This window comes from Monodelphis domestica, chromosome 3 (genome assembly GCF_027887165.1).
Source record: "Monodelphis domestica isolate mMonDom1 chromosome 3, mMonDom1.pri, whole genome shotgun sequence".
Lineage (NCBI taxonomy): Eukaryota > Metazoa > Chordata > Mammalia > Didelphimorphia > Didelphidae > Monodelphis > Monodelphis domestica.
In genome coordinates this window covers 87,466,569-87,479,888 of record NC_077229.1, presented here as the reverse complement: position 1 = coordinate 87,479,888, position 13,320 = coordinate 87,466,569, and the positions used below count along the sequence as shown (strand labels likewise).

General features: G+C 37.8%; 1 protein-coding gene across 2 annotated transcripts in view; it reads left to right on the top strand.

Moving 5' to 3' along the window:
• The window catches only part of LOC100010378 (galactoside alpha-(1,2)-fucosyltransferase 2-like), an 82,370-nt gene that overhangs the window by 11,858 nt on the left and 57,192 nt on the right, over positions 1-13,320 (top strand). Inside the window, exon 2 of one of the 2 annotated variants that reach the window (XM_056822411.1) lies at positions 7,065-7,139. The exons of the other annotated variant lie outside the window; for it this stretch is intronic. The gene's annotated coding sequence lies outside the window, so the exon portion shown is untranslated. The remainder of the gene's footprint in view (positions 1-7,064; positions 7,140-13,320) is intronic. 2 annotated transcript variants of the gene reach the window in all.

Sequence of the window (13,320 nt, the reverse complement as noted above, 5' to 3'; positions counted from 1 at the left end):
AACCTGCTCCCCAGATGGCTCATTATCATTAGAAGTACCAGAGGAATCTTTAAATTTACTCCCTGTACTTCTCTCGGAAAACCAGGAGGCAAAAGAGCCTTCCATTTTTGAAATACCTAAAGATATACTGGAGTCTCTTTGGGCCACATCTTCTTCTGATGTAGGCTTACTTAAATCTGCTGTTCCTGTGCAGATAAAAACTAAATCTAGCCCACCTCCTTCTATCCCTCAGTATCCCCTCTCAAAGGAGGCAATTGAGGGTATTACACCAGTTATTAACTCATTAATAGAACAGGGAATAATAATCCCTTGCAAATCTGAATACAACACGCCCATCCTGCCAATTAAAAAACCAAAAAAAAGGGCCCGATGGCAAGCACATCTATAGATTTGTACAGGATCTAAGGGCAGTGAATAATCACGTTATAAAGAGACACTCCGTAGTTTCTAACATACATACTATTATTTCATCTATTCCTAGCACAGCTACATACTTTACAGTAGTAGACTTGTGTTCAGCTTTCTTTTCCATACCAATACATGAGAACTCCAGGCATATTTTTGCTTTCACCTGGAAGGGCTCACAATATACCTGGTGTCAGCTGCCACAGGGTTATGTGGAAAGTCTGAGCTTATTTGAGCAAATTTTGAGCCAAGACACAGACAATATAACATTTAAAAATAGCAAATTAATCAAATATGTAGATGACCTACTCTTGGCTTCAACAGATGCAAAAACATGTCAAAAAGATAGCAAACACCTTCTTTTGGAATTGCACAAAAGAGGACATAAAATCTCTAAGGATAAAGTTCAATGGTGTCTCCAAAAAGTAGAATATTTGGGATTCATCTTGACTGCGGGTGCTCGTTATATTTCTCCAAAACGAATTGAGAACATTCAAAAATTGAGTGCTCCTACCACTAAGAAACAGCTGAGAGCAATTTTAGGAGCAACAGGGTTTTGTAGACAATGGATTCCTTGCTATGGGGAAATCACTAAACCCCTTATAGCATTAACAAAGGATTCGGTTCCTGAACCCCTCAAATTAGAGCCTGAACACTTGTAAGCTCTATCAGATCTAAAAAAGGGTATCATGTCTGCCCCTGCTCTAGGCATCCCAGATTACAACAAGCCATTTACTTTATATGTGCATGAGCGAAGAGGAGTAGCCTCTGGTGTGTTAACTCAGACTTTGGGACGTTCTCAGCGCCCAATTGCTTATTATTCTGCCCAACTAGACCCAGTAGCAGCAGGAGCACCACCATGCCTTAGAGGAGTAGCTGCTACAGCCTTACTAGTAACAAAAACCATTGATTTAGTATTGGGATGTCCATTAACAATAATGTGCCCACATGAGATTGAAGCATTGTTGATAAAACATAGAACACAGGCATTCTCAGATCAGAGAATTACAAGGTATGAAATAACCTTATTAAATAGTGAAAATATTACCTTGAAACGCTGTTCAACTCTTAACCCTGCCACCTTGCTTCCAGATTTACCTACTTCAGGAGAACCATTACATAACTGTGAAACATTAGTGTCCATGGCAGAAAAGCCTCAAGATAATCTCTTGGACACTCCCTTAGACAATGCAGATCTGATTTTATTTACCGATGGTTCCTCTTTTATGAGGGATGGCATATGTTACACTGGAGCTGCCGTAGTCTCAGAATTTGCCACTGAATGGTCAGCTTCACTACCTTCTAAAATTAGCGCTCAAGGAGCAGAAGCTCTAAAACAAGCTTGTATAATTGCCAAGGATAAAAAGGCAACAATTTATACGGATTCTAGATATGCTTTCGGCATTTGTCACTCAGTCGGGATGTTATGGCTCCAAAGAGGATTTTTAACCTCAGCTGGAAAATCCATAGCTAATGCTGAAATTATTAATGAAGTCCTTTCTGCTCTCAAAGTGCCTGAAGCCCTAGCTGTAGTTCATTGCTCTGCCCATATAGGTGGCTCTGACCCTGTCTCTAGAGGAAATGACTGAGCAGATGCCGCTGCAAAACTAGCAGCCATAGAAGGACCTGGATTAATTTTAACATTAACAACCACTGATAATTTAAATTTATCACTCTCCTATAATGAAAAGGAAGTGGAAAAATGGAAACAAAAATTTAAAGCAAAACAAATTAATGGAGTATGGGTGTCATCTGAAGGAAAACCCCTGCTCCCTAGAAGTTTCTATAACCAAATTTGTCAATCTATTCATTAAAATGGTCATTTTGGCACCCAGGGCATCATGGACTCTGTCAAGAGAGTATGGATAGCCCCTGCTATAACTACTACAGCCTCTAAAGTATGTTTGGCCTGCCCTATCTGCCAGGCATATAACCAACATGCATATGGTGGAAAAGCCTTTGGGGGACGTCCTTTGGCTTACACACCTTTTGAACATCTACAGATAGATTTCATAACAATGCCAAAGGCTGGACGTTATAAATTTTGTCTAGTAATTGTAGATCAACTAACCAGATGGCCGGAAGCATTTCCTACGACCCGAGCCACAGCAGATTTTGTTGCAAAGATACTTTTAAAAGAAATTATTCCTCGTTTTGGCCTACCAGCACGTATTGACTCCGATAGAGGGAGTCATTTTACCGATTCTGTCTTAAATCAAATATATTCTTGCTTGGGGATAACTCCAAAATTCCATGTTCCATATCACCCCCAGAGCTCAGGCCAAGTGGAGAGGATGAATAAAGAACTTAAGACTATGATTGGCAAATTATGCACTGAGACCCATTTAAAATGGCCTGAAATTCTCCCTCTGGCCCTATTTTATCTTAGAAGCAGGCCTAGAGGAGACTTATATATTTCGCCATTTGAGATGCTTTTTGGACATCCGCCTATACAGGCTAAGCCTTTCTCCCCGGCTTATACATCGCTGTTAGGGGGAGATATTACTATTGCTTCCTATATACAGGAGTTACAGCACAAACTACGTGAACTTCATGAATCCGGAGCTGCAGTACAAGCTGGACCATTAGACTTTTCTCTGCATGACCTGAACCCAGGAGATAAAGTTTATATCAAGAATTTCAAGCGAACTGGAGCAACTCAACCTTCATGGGAAGGACCATTCCAAATATTATTAACTACTCCAACATCTATAAAGATTGGAGAAAGAGACTCTTGGATTCACTGCTCTCATGTGAAGAAAGCATCTTCTGCTGAGACTGATTGACTCTATCCTATCCTATGAATTGTGACTCTATCTTATCATATGAATTGGAGATAATAATCCATAGACAAATAGATGCTGGTTTTTTTTTCAAGAATATATTGAATTACTGATTTTTTTCTTATTTTTTCTTATTTCTTTTCTTTTATTTTTTGATCAGAATATTTGATTTTTTTCTCATTTTTTGTACTGAAGGTACACATAATTAATATTAATATTATTTTTCCCTGCAGTAATACAAGTTAATATATATACTCTTGCTATAATATCAATATATGCCTAAAAGCTTTAAACTATGGGAACCTGCCATTTATTGATAAAATATTATAGGAATGTGATTAATGTTTGTGTCTGATTCCAGGAAAAGGGATAAAAACAAGGAGCACAGACTAAACCTGAATAGTGCCAATAGAGCACACAAGAAATATTAAAGTGAGACTCGAGGTTGCGACGCTTAACTTATGTTTAAGTCGTAGGACTTCCTTGTATCTACACTCTTTTCGAAGTACTCAAACAAGTACAAAGCTTGACTATCATGCTGGCTCCCTATATCCCTGAGGAAAAATCAGACAAGGGAATGGCATTTCCCCATCAAAATAGAATTCTAATTCTTTTCTTATATTATGGCAACTTCCTGTAGTCTTGGCTACAAATGGCTAAGTGAAATATTACTGCATTCTGTCCTACATACTTGTGGGATAGAAATTACTTTAAACTGGACCTATACAAGGTCTATTTTGAATTTTTCTTATGTTTTTGATTATTTTTCTATTCTTTTGATAATTGACACATACACCCCCATAACTGAACATTGCATTCTGAGCTAAACTTGATTTTTTTTTTAAATACTTACTTCAGGGGGGATTGTATTTTAATTTAAAATCTAAGAATTTTTGAATTTTTTTGTTTGAGATTGTATTTTTATAAAAATCCAAGAATTTTGTTTAAAATTTTACTTTTATAAAAAAAAATTCAAAGATTTTGATTCTGTTTGAGAAAAGATCTTCAAGAAAGAAGCTTGAAATTTTTATATCCAGAGAATGAACTGTTGCAGAAAGATGCCGAAAACCTACACTTCATCAAGAAGATCAAGAATGAACTTTGGATGTGATTGATTGGACTGAACTTTTGATTGAACATTTATTGTAACTACACATTTATGCCAAAAGGGACTGCCCCTAATTTGCCTTTCTGTCAATGCACCTAGCAAAACATTGGTTTTGCTTTCTTTTCTTTTCTATTTCCTCTCTCACTATTCTAATTTCTCTTAGAAAATTGAATATTGTGTATATCTTTAGTTAGAAGTGAATTTAGAACTACAAAATTATTATGTTAAATGATCAATGGGGAGACTAGTCTCCCAATGATCATCAGGGGGGATTGTAAACCTTAAAATTCCTTAGACTTATAAATGTTGGAAATTTCACCTTTGGGAAATTTCATACTTGGAAAATTTCTTACTGATAGTCTATTGGAATGTGAACCCCATTGGCATGGGAGGTTCCTCCTCCTCCCTTCTTAAGATTACTTTAGGACAGAAACCTTTTGCTGAACAATGGAAAGGACTTTGACCTATGCTTAAGCATAGAACAGGAATTTCTTTGAGTCATGATTGATTTTAGAATTGATACAATGGAGATACTTGGAATCAATCTCCACCCTACTCAGTCCTAACAGGATTGAGGAAGGGCTGCAGCATAGATCAAAATTTAATTATTCCAATCTCTACTCTACTCAGGTTAACAGGATTTAGGAAGGGCTGTAGCAAAGGATCAAAGATTTAATTATTTGAAAATATGACCTTCAACAGACATGTGCAAAGCCAGAGACCTCTGGGTGGTCCTGGGTTAAGCTAGAGCCTCCATTGGCACAGGGAAATTGATGGACAGTGATTGGTAGATGTGAGAACTGAGGGGAGGGAACTTGGATGGTTTCCTTAAAGAGAGAGGGGTCTTAAGACTCAGGGTGGTGGTTGAGGAGTTTGTCTGAGTGGTTGGAGTGTGCTCTGAGAAGCTTGCTCTGAAGGAAGCTGAAGGTGGGGGCCTCTGAGACTGTTTCTCCATTTTGGTCACGTGAGTAATAGGGACTGATCTCTTTTCTTTGCCCCAGCTATCTAAGGGCTTGGGCCTTTTGGCCCAGCCTAAACAGAAGGGGCATTTAAGCCCTATTCCCTTCTCTCCCCTTTCTCTCTCCCTCTCTCTCTCTATCTCTAATTCCTTTCTTCCTCCTGTTTGTAATTAAACTCCATAAAAAGGTTGACTGCTGACTTGAGTTTTCATTTAGGAATTACATAGCTGAATTCCTTGGAGACCTTAAATTAATATATATCAGTCTTTTAAAGTGATTTCCTTGTCACATATTAGAACTATTACTCAGCACACTCTTTTTTTTTTAAACCCTTACCTTCTGTCTTGGAGCCAATACTGTGTATTGGCTCCAAGGCAGAAGAGTGGTAAGGGCTAGGCAATGGGGGTTAAGTGACTTGCCCAGGGTCACACAGCTGGGAAGTGTCTGAGGCCAGATTTGAACCTAGAACCTCCCATCTCTAGGCCTGGCTCTCAATCCACTGAGCTACCCAGCTGCCCCCTACTCAGCACACTCTTACCACAGAGCAATAACACATGTCTGGGTTGATCACAATTTGATAGAGGAGAAAGAGTAAAACTTAATGCAAAAGAAATAGCCAAGCTCACAACATAAAAAAGGGATAGTGACCCAACACTTGTTACAGAACAAGTAAATGGAATGGGGAGGAGATTTGGATAAAGAGTGCTCAGTATTCCTTCACAATTCCTGCAATGCACCTGCACCTCCCAGAGCTATAATCTCAAGGATGAGCTGCCACCAGATGTAGAAGAGATACTGGATTCCCACAGTTTTCCAATAGCCTGGAAAAGGACACTGCCTCTTAGTAGTCCTCCATACTCTCTGCTACTGCTAAAGCTAGTCCTGACCTGCCTCCAGGTCAGGACAACTCCACCCCCAACCAAGTGTCTAGGCCTGTGTCCAAGGTCTCTTCCATTTCTTGCTTATATCCACCCTCTGTCCATCTTGGTCACTCTGCCAGATCAGTCTACTAAGACTTGAAGCTGCATTTCTGCATTGAAGCTGCATAGGGACTATGCATTTATTCCCTGGAAACTGGCCCTGAGCCTGGGAAAGCTATAAGGTGATACATTACCCAAACCAAGTCCATCAATTAAATCTGGCAGAAGGAAAAGATCTGGAAAAAGTCCCTACCTCTTCTCTTACCACATGCAGCACTGGGTAAAGTCAAAAAGGAAGAAATCATAATTAAATTGAACAAACAAAACTCTACTAGAAGCAGAATGCTAAAGCCTAGGGCAGAAAACTGTACAGGTTTCCCCATCAAGATTCTTGAAGCCACAGATGACATGTGATGCCAGTAGATGACATGGAAAAAGTTTAGAAACTCAGAAAAGCAAAAAATATATAATTGTATTGTATCGTATAGTATTGTATGACATCAGCATATTTTATCTTTTAATATCAAGTATATACAATTTCTTTTTTAGAGTTAAATAAAAAATTAAACTTTGTAAAAAGAACATGAAAGCCAGTAGATAACACACAAAGGCTAGAAATAGAGAGATATCTTAACATTGACCTACATATATCCCATGACCAAATACTTAACCCAAACTTTACAGTAAGGTACTGTAAACACCTCATAAACAGAAAAGAAAAATTTTCAGACTTCTCTGGTAGGACCAAAAATCTTTACCCAGATGTTCCAGATGGTTGGGGCACCGCATCTTTAACTCCATGATTTAGAAGGGATTCTTGCATTTTATTGAATGGAATATCCCCTTCCACTCCCTCCACTGACCCCACTTTCCTGTAACTTACTTTCAGATTGTTGGCAGCAGTTAGTGGAGCCTAGATTCCTTGCACTGCATCCAGCTGGGTTTAAGGCACGCTAATGGACTGGTAAAAAATTACCTATAAGAAGTTGGAGGTGGGGAATGGAGGACATAGTCTGATGTAGTCACTTGAATGTATTTAAGTTTTTATTCCTTTGATTGATTCTATCTATACCTAATAGTCTCCTGGGGGAAGGGAGCAGACTCACTCCATTGTGCCAAGATCAAAAGGCTAGGAGAGTGCAGTGAAATATAACCAATTCACAAAGCAAGTGATGTTTTCTGTAGGTTAGGAGCCATGCGCAGTTCAGCTTGGGTAAAGTCACATTAACCATACTCCTTACACCTGAGAAGATTTATTTCTAATGCTGCATCATTTTTATTTCTAAATAATGCTCTTTATAATTTTATTCCTAATTGGGGATTGATATTTTTTCAAGCCTCTTTCCTCATTCCTTTTTCTAGACAATACATGGAATACTCTTGTGTTCCTTTTAAAATTAGGGTAACTAAAATGTAGAATCTATGCGGGAAAGAAAAGGAAAGTCTCCACTATAAAGGCAGCTCACTCATGGCCATTTCATTCTTCTCTTTTTTCCCTGAATAACTTTCCCAAGACTTTATATAATTATTTACACATATCTTTATAACTTTATAACTCTAGAAGGGCTTAGAGCACTGTGAAAAATTTGTTTAATTACATACTTGTCACAATCCATAGATGAGTTATTGTTTAGTACATTAGTTATGTCAGATTCCTCATGATCCTATTTGGGATGTTCTTGGCAAAGATACTCTAGTGGTGTGTCATTTCTTTTTTCAGGGCATTTTGCACATAGAGAAAGTGAGGTAAATCAGGGTAAGTGACTTGCCTCGGGTCATATAGCTAGAAAATGTCTGAGCCTGAGGCAACTCGTAAGACAATGAATAGAAAACCAGGTCCAGAATCAGGAGGCCAAAAATTTTGTAGGAGTAAAAATAAATAATTACTCCTAGTATTGAAAAATATATAAGAATTTTAATAATAATCTAAAAGAAAGAGAAAAGAAAAAAAAGGTTCTTTCAGTCAAGTGAGCAGAGCAAAGAGAGACAGAGACTCATACCTGCAGCACTTTACCAAAAGCACAAGCTCCAAAAAAATAGCCCTGTAGCATGGGTCTCAGCAAAATTGATCTCCTAAGCATCCTTATGTAAAATGAGGATATAACTTAAAAGGATATTGGGAAAGTAGCTCAGGTGTTGCAAATTTTCCATTTACACATTACCCCTATGATCCTTTGGGAGACCAATCTCCCCAGTGGATCATTTTAAACATACTTAACTAAGGTATATAAAATTTTACACAGGGAAAATACAACAACTTGGGGATAAGGAAACAAAAGGGAATCAAGAACAAAACCAATTAGGGGGAAGTCCCCTTTGGTATAACAAAGTACATATAAATAAATGTATTAAACCATCCAAAGTTCAGTTCTGCACATACAGTTTTGTTCAGGAACTCATGTACCAGCATGCAGTCTCTGTGGGCATCTTCCACAAGGAAATCAATCTCTGAATTCCAAAAGGTAGAAAATTTCTTATCCTTAAAAAAATTTTTTTCTCAAAAGGAACTTAAAACTTTTCAATACAAAATAAAAGCACATCCTCCCCCACCCCCACCCCAGGAGGATATCAAGAAAACAAGGAAATCACACGGGGAATCATGTCTGAGGCATGAAGCATATGAATCACTGCCAATTAAAATCATTAGAAAAAATAGCAAAAAGAAAAGCTAAATAACTTTTGGATGAAAATTCTGAACATCTAATCCTAAATTTTATATGAAAAATTACAACAGGACTTTGAAAAATGCCCAATTAAAGTAACCCATGTCTAACAGCATGCACTTACCCACTCAGCAGCCAGGACCATAGTCAACCACCACATCAAGAAAGTTAGGAAAAGAGACTAGATATTTTTTTTTTGGTCTGATATATTTCTTCTTTCATTGTTTCTTCTCAGCAGTCAAATATGGAGCCAGAATAGCCAATTGTTAGGTATGTGATATAAATTTCACAAGGAGAGTAGTACAAAGAGTCCTGCATCTTACCATATGTTAAACACTGCAATCTCGAGTCTCACACTAGGTTCAAGTCCTTTTTTTATTGGCATAGAAGTCTCAATAAATCTCAGCAATCCTAGCAGGATTGATTTCTCTTTTTTTGAACTGTGTGCTTTTTTGGCATCATTCAGGTTAAATACATGCTTCTGTGGCACTGTGTAGATATCTGTGCTTTTTTGGCACTGTGTAGATCAGGTCTGTGCTCCTTTTTGTTCCCATTTCTTCAAATCAGACATATGTACAAAGTCCCATAATATTTAAATTCTAATGGTAGTTTCAGTAGTCTAGGGCTTTGGGGGCAGACAGTTACAGTTAGAACTAATGGACAGAAAATTGACACTAATTTAATAATCTAAAGTCTTTCAATTTAGGGAGATGACATGTGCTTAGGAAAACTAAATTGCAATGCAATTATGAAAAATGTGCTAAAAATTCAAAAATATATATCTCCTATAATCAGTGGCAATCAAATATCTATCTATCTATCTTACAATCAGTGTCACTTAAGGAGGGGTAGAATATATAGGTTCTTACTCAAGAATTTAGATGCATTTTCTCTTACCCTAGCCATGGTCCATAGTGTGAGTGCAAATGAGGTATAAAACCAATAATACATTGAAGAAGATACAAAACTTTCACCAAAAAAAGTACAAAATGCAAATCAGGTCAGTACAGGTCACTAATACAAGTCACCAATACAGTTTTTTCTGCAAGGTAATATAGGTACAAAGAAAATAGCAAATATTCAAAATTCACAAGTTTTCCAAATTCAAGTTGTTATAGACTTCCATAAAGGCACAAATAAAGATAAGGGGGTCAAATACAGGATGGCACAAATAAAGTAAGGATGTAGACAGATTCTTCTTCTTTGCTATGTTTAAGGGGAGACAGAACTAAAAAGGGCAAATAGCAACAAAACAACAAAAGCAATAGAGTTTAAGGGGCACCACCTTCTGCCCCACATAGAGGGGCATTAGCACCCCAAGCAGTTGGTGGACAAGCTTCACTTAAGAGATATTATTGTGGTGTCATTTAGTTTGAGTTATCAGTTATTTGATTTAAATTTCTAGAAAAGCTATCAGTTCTAAAATTATAATTTCTAAATTCATTATTGTAATGATAATTTCTATACCTATTATTCCATTGATTATTGTTTCATGGGCATACAAGGTGAATGGCTTGTTGTAATTTGGGATTCCTAGAGCTGGGGCAGACAGGATAGCCTGTTTTAGATTTGAAAGAGCTGTCAGATGTTCTTTTTCCAAGTGGCTCAGGGACCAAATTGTTTTGTGAGTGATACAGGGGCTTAGCGATTTTCTCATAGGAAGGAACTCAAATACTTTCTCATCATGTGACCCTGAGCAAATCACTTAACCCAGATTGCCTAGCCCTTGCCACTCTTCTGTCTTAGAATTAATACTGACAGAAAGTAAAGGTTTAAAAAAAACTGTCTGAGGCTAGATTTTAATTCAAATCCTCCTGAGTCTAGGCCTAGGGCTCTATCCACCTGATCACCTACCTGCCCCCAGTTCACAGGCAGATACTCCCAAAACAAAAGTCTATCCACATTTATCTCTGTGTACCACCCATCCAATAACTTGGTAAACAAAGTGTATTGAGACTCAAGTGTAGCATGGAAGTGTCTGTGTGACTCAAAGGGAGGCAGAAAAGACATTTCTAATCTCTTCTTTCCCTACCTTTCTCCAAAGGAGACATTATTTCCAGCTAGGAGCAGAATCAGATGTGTCTGAAATTGTCCTTAGCACCTTTGCAAGCACTTAGACTAACAAAGTATTTACAGCAGCCAAGTGGTGAAGTAGAGTGCTAGGTCTGGAGTCAGAAAGACATCTTCATGAGTTCAAATCTTACCTTAGACACTTACTACCTTTGTAACCCCATTTGCCTCAGTTTCTTCATCTTTAAAATGATCCAAAGAAGGAAATGATAAACCACTCCAGTATTTTTTCCTAGAAGAGTCAGACACAACCAAAAACCAAAAGGCTGATTGAAGTATTATCAAAGAACAGACAATTTAAATTATAAGGGACACAGAAAAAATGTTTCCAAGAGCTTAGCAAAACAATTGGGAAACCATCTTTCCAAAAGAGAGTTTCTAAACATCCAAAAGATGTTTCTGTCCCTACAACTTCTTGAATACAAGGCCCACAAACTCAAAGCATTTTATTTCGTGAAGTCACTTTATTTAGTGAAGCCCATCCTCTTCAAAAGTGTAAGTTCAATTCCATTCCTTAGAATATAGTGTCCCCACAGAGGAATAGTGGTCTGTACTGGTTACTTTAAACCTAGACCAGCCTCATTCATTCCTATTGACCCTTACAGAACAGACAGATATATATAAATACCAGCAGGATAGTCCTTGCCCTCACAAGGAACTTGTAATTCTAAGGGAAGAAGAGAATTTAGGAAGGGCGATGGAAGGGAGGGAGCACTGAACAAATTAGCAGGGTATGGACTAATTCAGCTCCTCTCTATCTTATCACATCCTAGGTTGTGTCACTCTATTTCTGATCTTCTCTCTGCACTGCTGTCCACCCAGACATCGTTGTTTCATGTTTCCTCTTCATGAACTCTCCATTTCCCCATCCTTCTTGGGTAGGAGGGAAAGTTGTTACCTAAACTTCTATCTGCATATGCTCATTACATTCATTTTTATTTTTTGTAATGATATAGACTGTAAATTCTTTTTTTTTATTTTTATTTGATCATTTCCAAACATTATTCATTGGAAACAAAGATCATTTTCTTTTCTTCCCTCCCCCCTCCCACCACCTCTCCCACAGCCAATGCACAATTCCACTGGGTATCACATGTGTTCTTGATTCAAACCCATTTCCATGTTGTTGATATTTACATTAGAGTGTTCATTTAGAGTCTCTCCTCAGTCATATCCCCCCCACCCCTGTAGTCAAACAGTTGCTTTTCATCGGTATTTTTACTCCCACAGTTTATCTTCTGCTTGTGGATAGTGTTTTTTAGATCCCTGCAGATTGTTCAGGAACACTGCATTGCCACTAATGGAGAAGTCCATTACCTTTGATTGTACCACAATGTATCAGTCTCTGTGTACAATGTTTTCCTGGTTCTGCTCCTTTTGCTCTGCATCACTTCCTGGAGGTTGTAAACCTTGAAATTTCCAACATTCACATATGTTGGAAATTTCAAGGTTTACAAGGTTGTTCCAGTCTCCATGGAATTCCTCCACTTTATTATTCCTTTTAGCACAATAGTATTCCATCACCAACATATACCACAATTTGTTCAGCCATTCAACAATTAGAAGGGCATCCCCTCATTTTCCAGTTTTTGGCCACCACAAAGAGTGCAGCTATGAATATTCTTGTACAAGTCTTTTTCCTTATCTCTTTGGGGTACAAGCCCAGTAGTGCTATGGCTGGATCAAAGGGCAGACAGTCTTTTATTGCCCTTTGGGCATAGTTCCAAATTGCCCTCCAGAATGGTTGGATTAATTCACAACTCCACCAGCAATGAATTAGTGTCCCTACTTTGCCACATCCCCTCCAGCATTCACTACTTTCCATAGCTGTTATGTTAGCTAATCTGTTAGGTGTGAGGTGATACCTCAGAGTTGTTTTGATTTGCATCTCTCTGATTATAAGAGATTTAGAACACTTTTTTATGTGCTTATTAATAGTTTTGATTTCTTTGGCTGAGAACTGCCTGTTCATGTCCCTTGCCCATTTATCAATTGGAGAATGGCTTGGTTTTTTGTACAATTGATTTAGCTCTTTGTAAATTTGAGTAATTAAACCTTTGTCAGAGGTTTTTAATGAAGATTTTTTCCCAATTTTTGACTGTAAATTCTTTAAGAGCAGAAATGCTTAGATTTGCTTTGGGAGAGAAATGGGTTGGATTCCAAACAACTAGTGTAGTGCTTTCCCCATAATGTGAGTTTAACAAATGTTTGTTGAATTGAATAATATGTTAAAAGGTTGTCATTCCCATTATCACTCCATGGAGCAGTGAGGCTCAGGGATGCTGAAGAGGTGTAGGCTTATTATAAGGAGGATTAGAGGCTTATTCAGGTATTTTTGTTTGCTTTTCCACCTCTGATTTCTCAGGCACTGAAGTTATCAGTCAATTGAAAGATGAAAGATTGAATTTTCTA